Source organism: Phyllostomus hastatus, unplaced genomic scaffold, assembly GCF_019186645.2.
Source record: "Phyllostomus hastatus isolate PE091 unplaced genomic scaffold, TTU_PhHast_1.1 phas_contig_159, whole genome shotgun sequence".
NCBI lineage: Eukaryota > Metazoa > Chordata > Mammalia > Chiroptera > Phyllostomidae > Phyllostomus > Phyllostomus hastatus.
Genome location: NW_025333640.1, coordinates 41,473,810 through 41,486,863, shown reverse-complemented (window position 1 = coordinate 41,486,863; position 13,054 = coordinate 41,473,810). Strand labels below are relative to the sequence as shown.

Here is a 13,054-nt window from a genome sequence, read left to right as displayed (position 1 = left end):
CTCATTTTCCCTTTTATTCTTTTTGTAATATTGGTAGTAATGTCTCCTCCTTCAGTCCTGATTTGAATAATTTGAGTCCTCTCTCTGTTTTTTTTTAATCCATCTAATTAGAAGTTTGTCAATTTGTTGATCTTTTCAAAGAACCAACTTTTGGTATTGTTGATTTTGTTTTCTATTCTCTATTTTGTTTATACTCTAATCTTTATTATTTTCTTTTTTCTGTTTGCTTTGGGTTTAGTTTTCTCTTCTTTCTTTAGTTTCCTAAGGTGAAAGATTAGGGTATTGGTTTGAGGTCTTTTTTTTTTTTAACACAGGCACTCACAGCTATAAATTCCCCTTTCTCTCATCGCCTCCCGTAAGTTTCAGTATGTTGTATTTTCATTCTAATTCATCTCAAAATATTATCTAGTTAATTTTCCTTGTTATTTCTTTGAGCCATTGATCATTAGAAGTGTGACTGATTTTCACATATTTTTGAATTTCCAATTTTTTTCCTCTTGGTTATAAATTTCATTCCATCGTTGTTGGAGAATATACTTCATATGATAATATTGAACGTGGTAAGCATTGGTAGCCATATGACCTACATAAACCAAAGCAGTTTGGGGGCCTGAATAAATTTCGAGCATGTGAACAGGTCCCGAGGCCCAGATGGTTGACAGCCATGGGCCTGAAGGCACGGTGAGTGAGAGGTGGTCCTGGGCGTAAAGTGAGGGGTCACACCCCCGGGGACGGCTGTGCACTCTCTTCTGCCACCAGTGGGCAGTCGGGGGAACCCCACTCTCTGTGGCAGCCCCCGGCCCAGGGCGATGCCCTGCACTTTGGAGGTTGGCCAGTATTTGCTGGACGATAGCCTGCAGTGTGGGCTGAGACACTGGGAGCCCAGAGGTGGGAAGACGAGTTCGTTTTCAGAATTTCAGCCGAGAGGTGTGCAGATGAATGAGGGCCACTCTGGGAAATTGTGTTTCAACTCTCTAACCACTTTGAAGTTCTGCTTTTATCATTAAAGCAAATGCGAAATGCTCCCAGGTGATTCGGGATTTCTTTCGCTGTGGAACATTCAGTGTCTTGCCAACAGTCAAGTGGTCTCCTGAGTGGGTATAATCAGCCTTTTGCCCGTGTTGTCTTCAGGCTGGCTTGTACTCCGCACAGAGAGTCAGCACGTAAGCTGAGGGCAAACCAGCTGGAAGGGGCTCACGAAGGTGATAATCGCAGTAGCTGTTCGCTGAGTTGGAGAGGCCTGCTCGGAGCTTCTGTGTGCCTTGAGATCTGTTCGTTTAAGTCTTCGTCCTTTTGCATGCACTGTGGGGCATTTTGAGATTGTGCAGCATATCAATCAGAATTCCAACAGGAAAGAGTTTGGAACTATTCACAGAGGCACATGAGGAGGAGAAGGAAACCGGGGGAGTGCAAGACCACTGAAAAGTGAGAAGAGGCTCGTGTGTGAGACGCAGGGCCCGGGTGTGGGCTTCAGCTCTGCAGCAGGTGCCCCACGGCCTGCAGCCGGCAGGGAGGGTCAGACAGACTGGTGCCGGGTGGACATGCGGGAGCCGGAGGGGCCAGGACGCACACGCTGCCAGAGCGCTCGCCTGGGGCCTCGCGATGGCGCGGCCCGTGTCCGGCCCGGGGAGACGGTACCCCCACCTGTCGCTGAACCCCTCACAGGGACGGAGGAAATGGAGGGGGCCCTGCTTGGCCTCCTTCTCCCACACTTGGACTGAGACTGGGGGGGAGCTGGGACAGTACGGCCTTTTCCTAGAGAATAGGAGCTCCAGTTGTTTGTTTCTTATCACGAAAGCTTATTATTAAAAATCAGACGCACAGATGTGCAGAAGTAAAATTATAACTATGCTTCGCACACGGGAATAAGTACTTAATGCTTTGGTACAAAGTGAGTTCTCATTCTCCTTTATAAGAATGAAATATAGTAGACATTCTGTTTAATGAATATTTGAATGTACCAGCTGCTTTGAATGAAGACTTTTTTTCCTCTAAGCTTTTGACGCTTGAACTGTTTTTATAGTCCCATATTTAGGGAAAAATAAACAGAAGTAATTCCTAGCAATGTTCGGGTTAAGATGGTCAGTTTACAAAGAAAGAAAATATTAAATCCCTTTTAGTTGCTGAAATATTTATTAGTATTTAAAATGTACTTTCCATCTCAAATTCTGAATGATGCTTGCTGATTTGGAGGGGCTGGAAATCTGATCTGGGAAATGGAATGTGGCAGCTGCTCCGTGGTTCGGAAAAACAGGAATGTTGGTTTAGGACCAGAACCAAAGGATGCCACATCTAATCGAAACCTCGGGGAAACTCATGCAGGCAAAATGAAGTCATCCACATTAGAATTAAGCAAGAATACCAGGTCTAATGCATCAATAACAGAGGGATTAAAAACCCAAACATCCCTGGTTCCCTCGATTTTATCACTTAACACAGGCAGACAAGAATATGAGAAATATTTCTAGATACATTCCATGAACATAACAGTGCTTTATGAAAGACACAGACCTTTCTTGGCTGTAAAGCGTCCAGCGGGATGTGGGGTGTCAGGTGGGGCTGGCCTGCCCTGCCGCGGGGAGAGGGTGTGTGAGGGGTGCCTGGCCTGGGCTCCTGTGCTGCTTCCTCCCTGCACTGTTATTACACTTGTGCAGCTTAGTTAAATGTTACATAGGCAGGTGAAACGTTTGGAAAAGTTATTGCAGGGGAATACCTTGTAAATACTCGATAAGACAGAGTCAGGGTGGGCCGGGCGACTGTGAAAGACTGGGGGGAAATTCTAAATTCTGAAGGATCCGCATTCAGATGGCCTCACACTTGGTTGCCATTTGCCCCCTCCCACCCCCCCTTAAGGAAGCTGACTCTGAAAAGCCAAGAAGAGGACTGGGGACCCCATGTGCCAGATCCATGGTCAGACAAGGGGCCTGGGTCCTACTGAACAAGACTGTGGTAGGTGTGCTTTTAGTCGGGCTAAAACAAAATATTTAAGTTCTTTACACATCTTTTTAAATGATTCTCCCTTCCAACTTTTTCCAGACAAGGTCCAGACAAGGATTGATGAGGAGGATGATCTTTAGCTCTGAGCGTTTTTCAATAGAGATTTTAAAAAATCATTCAGTAAAAGTTGAGTAAAATTTGGTCCCATTTCATAAATTCCTGAGTGACTATGAAAATGTAACTTAGACTGATCAATACTTTTGGCAATTACAGAAAAACCTGAAATTCTGATAAAAGCTTTTCCAAAAAAGTGATAGACAACACTATAAATTCATAGCCTTTAACTTTCTCTGTAGATTCTTATCACAGAAAGGACACACTCTGGCCAATTTTGATTTAAATTGTTAAACGTGCTGGCCCCTGGGCAATGGAGTGATCAGGAGTTGGGCTCTGGCCCCTGGGTGATGGGGTGACCAGGAGTTGGGTGCTGGCCCCTGGGTGATGGGGTGATCAGGAGTTGGGTGCTGGCCCCTGGGTGATGGGGTGATCAGGAGTTGGGTGCTGGCCCCTGGGTGATGGGGTGATCAGGAGTTGGGTGCTGGCCCCTGGGTGATGGGGTGATCAGGAGTTGGGTGCTGGCCCCTGGGTGATGGGGTGATCAGGAGTTGGGCGCTGGCCCCTGGGGGATGGGGTGACCAGCGGTTGGTGTTTCAGTCCGAGGGCCGGCAGCTTCTCTGCGAAGGGCCGGGAGGGAACGTTCCTGGCGTGGTGGGTCCCGTCGCGTGGCGACGGCTCAGCTCTGCTCCTGCACGGAAGCACCCAGAGGTGAGAGCAAACAAGCAGCGTGGTTACGTTCCAACACGACTTCATTTGTGGGCACTGAGGTTTGAATTTCCTGTAATTTTCACGTGTCGTGAAATAAGCTTTTCAACCATTTGAAGGTGTAAACCTCACCTGTCGTTCCCCTTGGCGGCAACGCGTGCCGCTGGGCTTGGCTCTCGGGGGGGCGGGGAGGGGTGCTCGCTGCCTGGAGACACTGCGCCCAGGCGGCCTCTCTCCCGGCCGTCCTTCCAAGCAGGGAGCCTCAGGATCACAGGAACACTTGTGCGCACTGGCGTGCGTATTTCTGGCCACCCTTGTTCTCGCTCGGCCCATCTTCTGTTCTATTTTTAACCCCAAATCAGCTTCACAGGCCAAATTATTTTAAGTGCCTTCAGCTTCTGTCACGTGACGGTGTGGACGAGCCCTTTATTATTTCAGGTCTGTGAGCTGGAATCTTCCGGTCACAACCCCTTCGCTCCTTGGCGATCATCCCCCCGGTGACTAAATATTTCTTAGATTGGCGTCTTTGCCATCAAAATGCCAACCTTATCACTTCATCAAGTTTTAAGCCGTTTTCGTTTGGCCTTCGGTCTCAATATCCGTCTCTTCCCTGTGAGCTCACTGTTCCCCACCGACCTCCTCCCCTTCCATCGTCAGGCTCGAGTCTCCTCGTAATGAGACACGAACACCAGTAGCAGAAACTACCATCGATGCCGATGCTCCTCTGTTCCTTTCTGGGCGAAGAGATTCATTGTTTCCTTGAGACACTATTTTCGGGCATCTGCGGGGAAGGGCAGCACACGACGGGGAGCCCAGGGGAGCCCAGGGGAGCCCAGGGGAGCCCGTCTCGCAGGGCAGAGGCTGGGTGTGAGCTCTGGCGGCAGCTCCGGGGCAGCCGGGGCTCCTGGGCGGGGTCTGGGGAAGCGGCCAGTCCTGGAGGTCGTCTCTGGGACTCAAAGGGCACCGCTGCCCAGAGGCGGACCTGCTCCCATGTAAGACGAGATTCCAGAGGCGGGGCGTGAACATGATGCAGGGCTGTGTGCACTGGGAGATGCCCATGTTCCGGTCCAGCTAACTGCAGACACTGTGCTGGACGCCTCTGGAGGCCAGCCACCTTCCAGCAAGTGGGTGGACAGAGGGACAAGCACAAAGTTCAGAGCAGACAGACCTGCCCCTAACGGAGAACGCAGTCCCGGCCCTGAGGGACCCAGGGGACCTGTGAGCAGTTTCACTGCAAACTGCCTTCCCAGAGAAGCTCAGCACACTCGCCAGGAGGGCGGCGCGACCCAGGCCTCCTGCAGGGCATCACCGTGGCCTGAACAGGGGCTGGTCGTGCAAAGAAGACCCGCGGCGGCGCAGGTGGTGCCCGACCCTGACGAGTCTTTTCCTGTGGGTGGTTTTTTTTTGGCGTTTTTTTGGTTATAGGTACTACATCCCTCAAGATCCTATTGTGCCAACCTGCAATAATTTATTTCTCTTTGACTTCTCCCTGGTTCGGGTCTCTCCTGCGATACCCGATTACATCATAGTCGCCTCCAGTTTTACTCTCCTTCCCCGGTGGAGGTCAGGGATTGTGGCTCCTCGCCTTTACCCCGCCAGCTCCCACTGTAAGCTCTCGATAGTTTTTTTCAACGTGTGAGTAAAGGACGTGTGTGTGCTACGTCCTTCCTGTGATTTTAAAAATATCTCTGGAATTTGGTGTTTACTCGTGAACATGAACATGTATGCACCAGTGGGCAGTCTTCCTCGGTGTCCTGGGTAGCAGCGTCGGTCTCCCTCCCTTTGCATCAGTGGGAGAGAGGTCGCTGGTGGTGCTTATTTCAGAACATTCAGTGCAAACGGACTTGTTTATCCTCCCCAGCGTGTAAGCTCCTTGAGGGTGGGATTAGTTTGTAGTCCCAATATTTTCAACAATTCTTGGCATATAGCAAATGCCCAGGAAATTTTATGTCTGACGTTGACTGGTATTTAGCCAAACTTGGATAAATATGATACACATGTTACCATTTCGTGATAACTAATTTTAAACCATTTGAGTGTGTCAAGAAAAGCTTTCTTTTTCTGAATAATTTTTCTCAGAAATTATAGTTGTATTCAATGATATAATGCCTTTTAACTGAAATCTCTTTTTTAACAAAAATTAAAATGAGTCTTTTCCTTGTTAGCTTTTTCAAGATGGTTTTAGCTGTAGATTTTATTGCTTTTTTTCCATGAGACAATCTTTTTTTTAAGATTTTATTTATTTATTCATTTCTAGAGAGGGAAGGGAGGGAGAAAGAGAGAGAGAGAGAGAGAAACATCAATTGTGCGGTTGCTGGGGGCCGTGGCCTGCAACCCAGGCATGTGCCCTGACTGGGAATCGAACCTGCGATGCTTTGGTTCGCAGCCCGCACTCAATCCACTGAGCTATGCCAGCCAGGTTATTGCTTTTTTATACACGTTCTACCAGCAGTGTTTTATGCTCCCTTTGATAACCACTCACAAGGTAAAGCAGGAGTTGGTGGAGAACTGTGTGGTTGTACATCAGATGGTGGAAGTGGTTAATGGACTGTCTGACGCCATCGTGTTCCAGAGTTGGCGTGGGCTCCGGTGTCATCTCATCATGAGAGACGGTGAAAACCAAGTCCCAGGTGGTCAGAGGGGTTCACAGAATCACAACTTGTTTTCTGTAACGCAGCCTTTTTGAAACAAAAAATATAAGGAAGGGTTTTTTTGCATTCTGAAAATAAAGATTCGTACTTTACAATATAACTAAGATGTTCAATATCAAAACATGTTTTTTGAGAGTTTTAGCAATGTGAACAACTCTAAATTATTTTAAGTTTGCTATTTTATTTTCTTTTGACTCCACAGAAAGGGAGTCCTCTCTCCTTTCTAACCGCCCATCCTCACCCGCCCGCACCCCCAGAGACACCCACGAGAATTCTCAGAGAGCTAAATCCAGCCTTCTTCCCCCAGTTCTCTCCATCCCACCAGCACGGCCTTGGCTTGGTCTGATGCTTGTTAATCCGTGGCTGACCGCTGGACAAATGTGCTGTCCACGTTGCACGGCAGAGCCTTTCAGAGAGGGAAAGCAGCTGTCAGCTGTTGCGGTGCCAACACCGTGGTGTCCAGGCGACGAACAAAGACGAGGGCCGCTGGGGGTGCTGACCCGGCACCCGGGCCTGGGGCACCCGGCAGGAGAGCGGACCAGGGCGTAAACCCCGCACCCGTGGGTCCCGTGACTGATGCCAGGTTATCGACTAGCCACGTCAAGGGCGTTACGAAACTGTGAACTGCAGTTGTAGCTCCACGGTAATCGACACGTTTCTCTTCTCCTAAAAGCTCCGTGTATGAAGGTTTCCTTAAGACAAAAACGTCCCCAGTGTTTTCAGCTTATTCGATGAGACTCTTTCACCGACAGCCCTGGAACTCCAGGGGCTCTGCTTCTCTTGACCCGCGTGACCACAGAGACAGACCTTGAATCTACCGGGACACTCTGCCGGCCAGGAGCCATCTCTTTAGGGGCCACAGTGCCCCCTCGTCCCTGGGGCTGGGGGGGCAGGGGGTGTTTCTAGCGTGGATGCTGCCGGCTGTTTCCACCGTTCGGGCCCCCCGACCGCTCCGGGCGCGGAGCCGCCAGCCCTGCGGTGCCGAGCCGCAGCCCGCAGGGGACACACAGCTCACCCGGACGTGAGTGTCCCGCCATAGACTTGTCTGCTCTCGTGTTATGTGACTTACATCCTTCTTTTTGTTTTCCCCCCTTTACTTTTGCTGGGTTTCTGATTTTTTTCTTTAAAAAACGACCAATTATTTCTACTCTACAGAATTACTACGAGAAGCGAAAGTACACCACAGGACTTTGTTTATTAGTGAAGCGTGCTGCGACCCGATAGGCTGACGTCTCCGTTTGTCCTTGGGAAGGGCCGCGTGGGTGGTCCGCGTCTCACATCCCAGCTGTTTGGGAAGATCACCCACCGGGTCCTCCGGGGGCTGCCTGGGTGATGTCATCGCATGAGCTATTTTGGGTTTTTGTGTGTTCGTTTTTTAAATATCACAAACAGGCCTTTTCCTTTGTCACTGTGAAATGTCTGAAGTTTGAACGGATGCTTGGGCTCAGGGGCTCCTGTCCGTCAGCCCGTCCAGCGTCAGCACCTGAGTGACCCCCGGGCCCTCTCCCGGAACGGCCACCCTCACCACGAGCGTCTCCAGGGCGCTGGCTGCTTCAGCAGTCTGACTTTTCTAACGAAGACGTCGTGAGGTGCACGAACAGGCTGGCAAGCCTTTCCCGTCTGCCCCAGGGCCGTCCGGGACCCACTCATGGGCCACTTCTTGCATTCGCCCGCACCTCCGGGTCCTGATTTATTCAGGGTCCAGGAAGCGCAGGCCCCGCCCCTGCTGTGAGCGGGCGGGAGGAGCCCTCCTCCCGCAAGGGCTGGGGGTTGCCGAGGTCTGTGGGGTGGAGATGTTTTCTTCGGGAAGTGCTGTTGTAAGTTTATTTCTTCTGTAGCTCGTAAAGTGAAACCACATCACCCCTCACCGTCTTGGCTCATTACTGTGCCTCGAAGCTGTGCTCCAGGAGAGACGTTTGGAAGAGGAAATCGGCACCTAAACAGGCCCCGAGAATGTCGAGCAGATGAGAGTTAGAGGTTAGCAGGACCCTCAGACCCAGTCCATTCCTCCTCACCTCCTCTTCCTCCCTGGACACGGTCCAAGGGGGGGCCAACGCAGCACCTGTGGCCAGCCACCCTGTCCTTGGCCCCTGGGAGAGGGGGCTCCGTCCTGCCTGCTGCTCTGCCCTTGGGCGAACCTTAGATGGGACCCCAGGTGCTAGAACGAAGGATCGTGGCCACCGCCCAGGCTGGGGCGATGGCAGTGACTGGAGCCCGGCTGTCCAGGGTGTGTGGCCTGCCGGCGGGCACACAAGTCAGCCGGCACCGTCCGTCACTCCCAGGGCCGTCTGTCCGAGGCAGGAGTGGGTGGTGAGGGTCCTGCTGGCTCCGTGGCGCAGCTGCCTCCCTGCGGCCGTGCTCCCCCGAGGCCGCGTCCTCCACGGCAGCACCGGGGTCGAGGGCTGAGTGTCCTGCCCCACGCCGAGGGCCGAGCTCCTGTCCCCGGGGCTTTCCCCGGGGACCTGACCCGCCGTCCAGTGGGGCCGGGAGCAGGAGTCGCTCCTGGGAGCCGGGGCGAGAGGCAGCTGTGCACCCGCGTTGTGTGCGGCTGCGGCTTCTCTGTGTCGCGCCGGCGGTGCCGGCCCAGCTTGAGCGCAGAACCCCGGGGCCGATGGGGAATGTTGCCCTTGCCCTCAGAGTTCGTGAGGAAGTGCCCAGGCGGCAGAGTTTCAGCCACTCACTAAGCGCCTGGCGGGGTTAACCACGGAATGACACCGTGGAAGAGAACCGGACGCTGGTTGGACACGTCTCGTGCGGGAGCTTCGGAGCCACCCCAGGGAGGTGCCGGGACAGGAAGCGCCGGCGTGCCGCCGTGACCGCCGCGCAACCCAGGTGCCCCGTCCCCCCCCTCGCACGTGTCCCCCTAATGGGCCCCTTCACCGGGACCAGCGCGGACCCACTGAGGATGGCTGCTGTCCTGTCTCGTTGGTCTCGGGAAGAGCTTGGGGAAGCGGTGGCCGGAGGCCTCAGCCATGACATCAGTCTGTGCCCGGGGACGCGGTTCTCCCCGCGAAGCCGTCCCCTCGCAGCCCCAAGTGGGGGGAAACCTCTCCTCAGGGCAGAAGGGCAGACGCTCCCTCGGAGCAGGGTGTGCAGAGGGAGTTCTCGTGCACGCCTGAGGGCCGGGATTCTGCTCGAGCGTTTGTGGACCCTCGGGTGGAGGACGCCCTCGATCCCTTCCCAGGGTGGCAGGAAGCGGTCACTGTCCGTCCTTCGGGGAATTAAGGGTTTGTCAAACGCTGTGCTGAGGCCACGGGTTTCCCACGACGCTTGCAGGACCCCAGAGCCAGCGGGCTGGGCAGGCCCTGAATTTCAGATAAGTGATGTGACCCCCGCAAGACCCCAAGGCACTATTTTTAATTCGAAAGCAGCTGGCTTATATAGTCCGGTCATGTTGAGAATCTGCCTAACACTCCCCCAAAATGTGTCCCCACTGTGGAGAGTCATGTGAGACCCCTGGGTTTAAAAATGCCAATGACAGCAACACACCGGCAAGACGAAAGCCAGGTCTGTCTTCCTAAGCATCTACGAATCCTGAAATCAAAGCGTGAACGACAGCAGCTGGAAGAGTGTCCTGTGTCGGCAGTGACTTCGGGACGGGTGAGAGAACTGCCGGACTGCAGTCAGCACCCAGCGGAGGCCCCAGGCCCTCGGGGGTGCGCCCTGGGGAGCCGTGGCCTCTGCTTCACCCCGTGTTGTTTGGGAGTCGCCCTCTCACGTGCCAGCAAACCTCGCACTGGAGGAGTCCGTCACCCTGCTGCCCCCGTCCCAGGGGCTGTGCCCAAACTCCCCGGAGGAAGGAACTCACTCGAGACGGTTGGAAGGTCCGCGGGCCGGCGGCCTCGGAGCGAAGCCCTGACTTAGTGCAGCGTCTCAGCCCTGTTCCCGGAGCGCAGCTGCTGCCAGCCGCCGCAGGGGAGGGAGCTGCCGTTGCAGTCAGAGCCGCTGCTGCTTTGCTGTGGGTGCCGCAGGGCAGGGCCCGGGGGCTGTGCCGTGAGTGCTGCAGGGCAGGGGCCGGGGGCTGTGCCGTGGGAGCCGCAGGGCAGGGGTGGGGGGCGCGACGAGCTCTGTCTGGGGCAGTGCCAGCTCCCCACCTGGCCACTCTTCAAGCACGAACACGGACTCTTCCCTCTCTCGGCCTGCGAGCCCTCGCTCTGTGTGGGCAGTCAGGGTTCTGAAGGTCGCCCCATGCCCTGCAGGGGAAGCAGAGCCATCCTCCCCAGGACAGGGAGGGGGGGAGGAAAGAGGGCTGAGGAGCACATGGGCCCCACCTGCGGGGAGTCAGGCGAGGCTGGGGGCACCTCCTCCTCCCCGGAGCAGGGTGCTCCCGGCTTGGGCGCCGCTGCAAGGGGTCCGAGCTCTCTCTGTGGGCGACGCGTCCGGGGCGGAGGGGAGGACACCGAAGGCGGGTCCCACACAGCCACACTCTCCCGTTGTTCAGGTGAGGGGTTTGGTGGTCCGTTGGGGCCGACAGTGACAAGGTGTGAGTGGAAACACGTGGCTGGAATGGGGGGCAGCAGCTGTTCCCGTGGCCGTGTTGAAGCAGTTGCTGCAGTCAGGGGGCAGAACGCCACTGACTGGGGAGGGAGACTTGGTCGTCTCCGCGTGGGCTCTCCTGTGGAGGGAGGAGAGCTGCCCGCAGCGGTGCTGTCCGTTCGCATTTTGCCGGCTGCAGACGGTCCTCAGTGGTGTCGCTCTGCCGGCCTGGAAGCTCAGCTCTCTGTCTGGGGCCGCAGAGTCTTGTCCAGTGGGGGGTCAGCAGGGGACAAGACAGGGCACGTCACACCGCGGACGGAGGACAGGACACTGTCGCTAGCAGGGGGCTCGCAGGCCCCGGGGCACGTGGACCGTCCCCGTTTCCTGGGGGCCAGAGCGGGTGCAGGCCCCGGGCCTGACGTCAGCATCCGAGGGGACGTGGGTGCTGTTGGCGAGCTGGGTGCCAGAGCCGGGCCTCGGGGGCTGGTCCGTGTGTCCCCGCCGGCTCCGGAAATGGGGACTAAGATTAAAGGGAGGAGGCACGTGGGGACAGACACCCTGCTCACTGCCAGCACATGCTGCACCGGCTGCCCATCCGCCCTGCGCTGCTGCGCTGTGGCTGCGATGCTGCGTGCGCTGGGACGCGGCGGGGCCACCTCGACGCTCCGTGGCCACCTCGACGCTCCGTGGCGTTAGCCTGCGGCTTCGGTCGGCCAGGGTTCTGTGGAGGTTCGTCCTGTTGACGCCCAGAGGCCACCTTCTGCTCCCAGTTTCACCGGCCTTCTCCAGGGCGCCTCGGCGGAGTGCTGCCGTCGCGCTCCCTGAGTGGCGGGGGACCCCGAGGGGGCTGCTCGGCACAGACGGGACGCCTCGTGCTGAGACCAGCCTGGCTCTGCGGACGCACCGTTCCGAGGGAGTTTGGAGGGCGGGAAGAGAAACAGTGGGTGCCGACCACCGTGCATACCAGGGACCGTTGTGAAGTTCGGGGTGCCTCCCGGGAGACACAGTAGCGGCGCCCGGGCTCCCCAGGGGCTCCGGAACAGTCCCCGAGGGAGAGCCCGCGTGTGTGGAGAGGGTGGGGGTGCTGCTTCGCGTGGGCAGGCTTCCCGAAACACTCAGGGTCTCCCACCCCGAAGTTCTCGCTGGAAGGGCCAGGGCGGGGGGCCCAACGATTCCTGTCTTCTCTCAGACTCTCACATGCAGGAGGGTCAGCTTGCAGAGGGTGTAAAAAGGTCCAGTCTTACAGATTACACCAGAACGAGGCTCGAGATCCTGTGGTTTTCACAAAAGCACGTTAGCGACTCCCTTGTCACTGGTCCAGGACACCGGTGTGGGGACTCCCGCCACGGGAGCACCTGGAGCTGTCAGCTTCGAGTCCTTCAGGTTTTCACGACCACGACCGTGCGTGGTTTGAATGTGTGTTAGTGATGGTGAAGTTCTAATCTGCCTTGAAGAGCAACAGAAAAATAAAATGGAAACATTATTAATGTTTGGCTTAATGATACCATAGGCCAAGCCACATCTCATGAAAATGGGATACATTGTGATAGAGTATGATGAGCATTTTAGTGAAACTTGATGGAACGTAACAAGACTTTGGCCAGAAAAAGTTGTCTGATCTGCTATCGAGTAAAAAGGAAAGAACCCCAATCCTCTGAAGGAGGCAGCAGGACACGCTGGGAAGGGACACTTTGGGACAGACAGACCCTGGCTCCGGAACTCACAGAGCCAGGGCACGGGACTTGCCCTTCATGATGCTGACAGTCACCGCATCGAAATTATCCCGGGAGCGGGAAACGCCAGGGACGCGGAGAGCCTGGGGCTCGCTAAAGGGGACAGACACGGGCCGGGAGTGCAGGGGCCGATGGTGTTGGTGTGTGTCCAAGGGAGTCGTGGTGAGAAGCGAGGTTCTGCAGTCAGAGGCGCTGAATCGTCTTAGGCTTCGCAAGTGGTGTGCACGGACTGCACGAGAAAACAGTGGTTTTCTGGGGGAGGAAAAGGAGGGTTTGGGTCAGGGCTGGGGGACAGGGCGAACAGCTGTTGGGATGCCACCGTCCGTCGAATCCGTTGATAGACTGACACAGCCCTCGTGCGTCTGGTTGGGCTTGGATGAGTTGGACTCAGAGAACTGGTACAGAGCTCCAGGTGGGAGCGTCGCAGGCATGACT

At 55.3% G+C, this 13,054-nt stretch overlaps 1 protein-coding gene across 3 annotated transcripts in view; it reads left to right on the top strand.

Moving 5' to 3' along the window:
• ANK2 (ankyrin 2) overlaps window positions 1-13,054 on the top strand; it is a 293,273-nt gene that overhangs the window by 67,781 nt on the left and 212,438 nt on the right. The gene's annotated exons all lie outside the window — the stretch shown is intronic.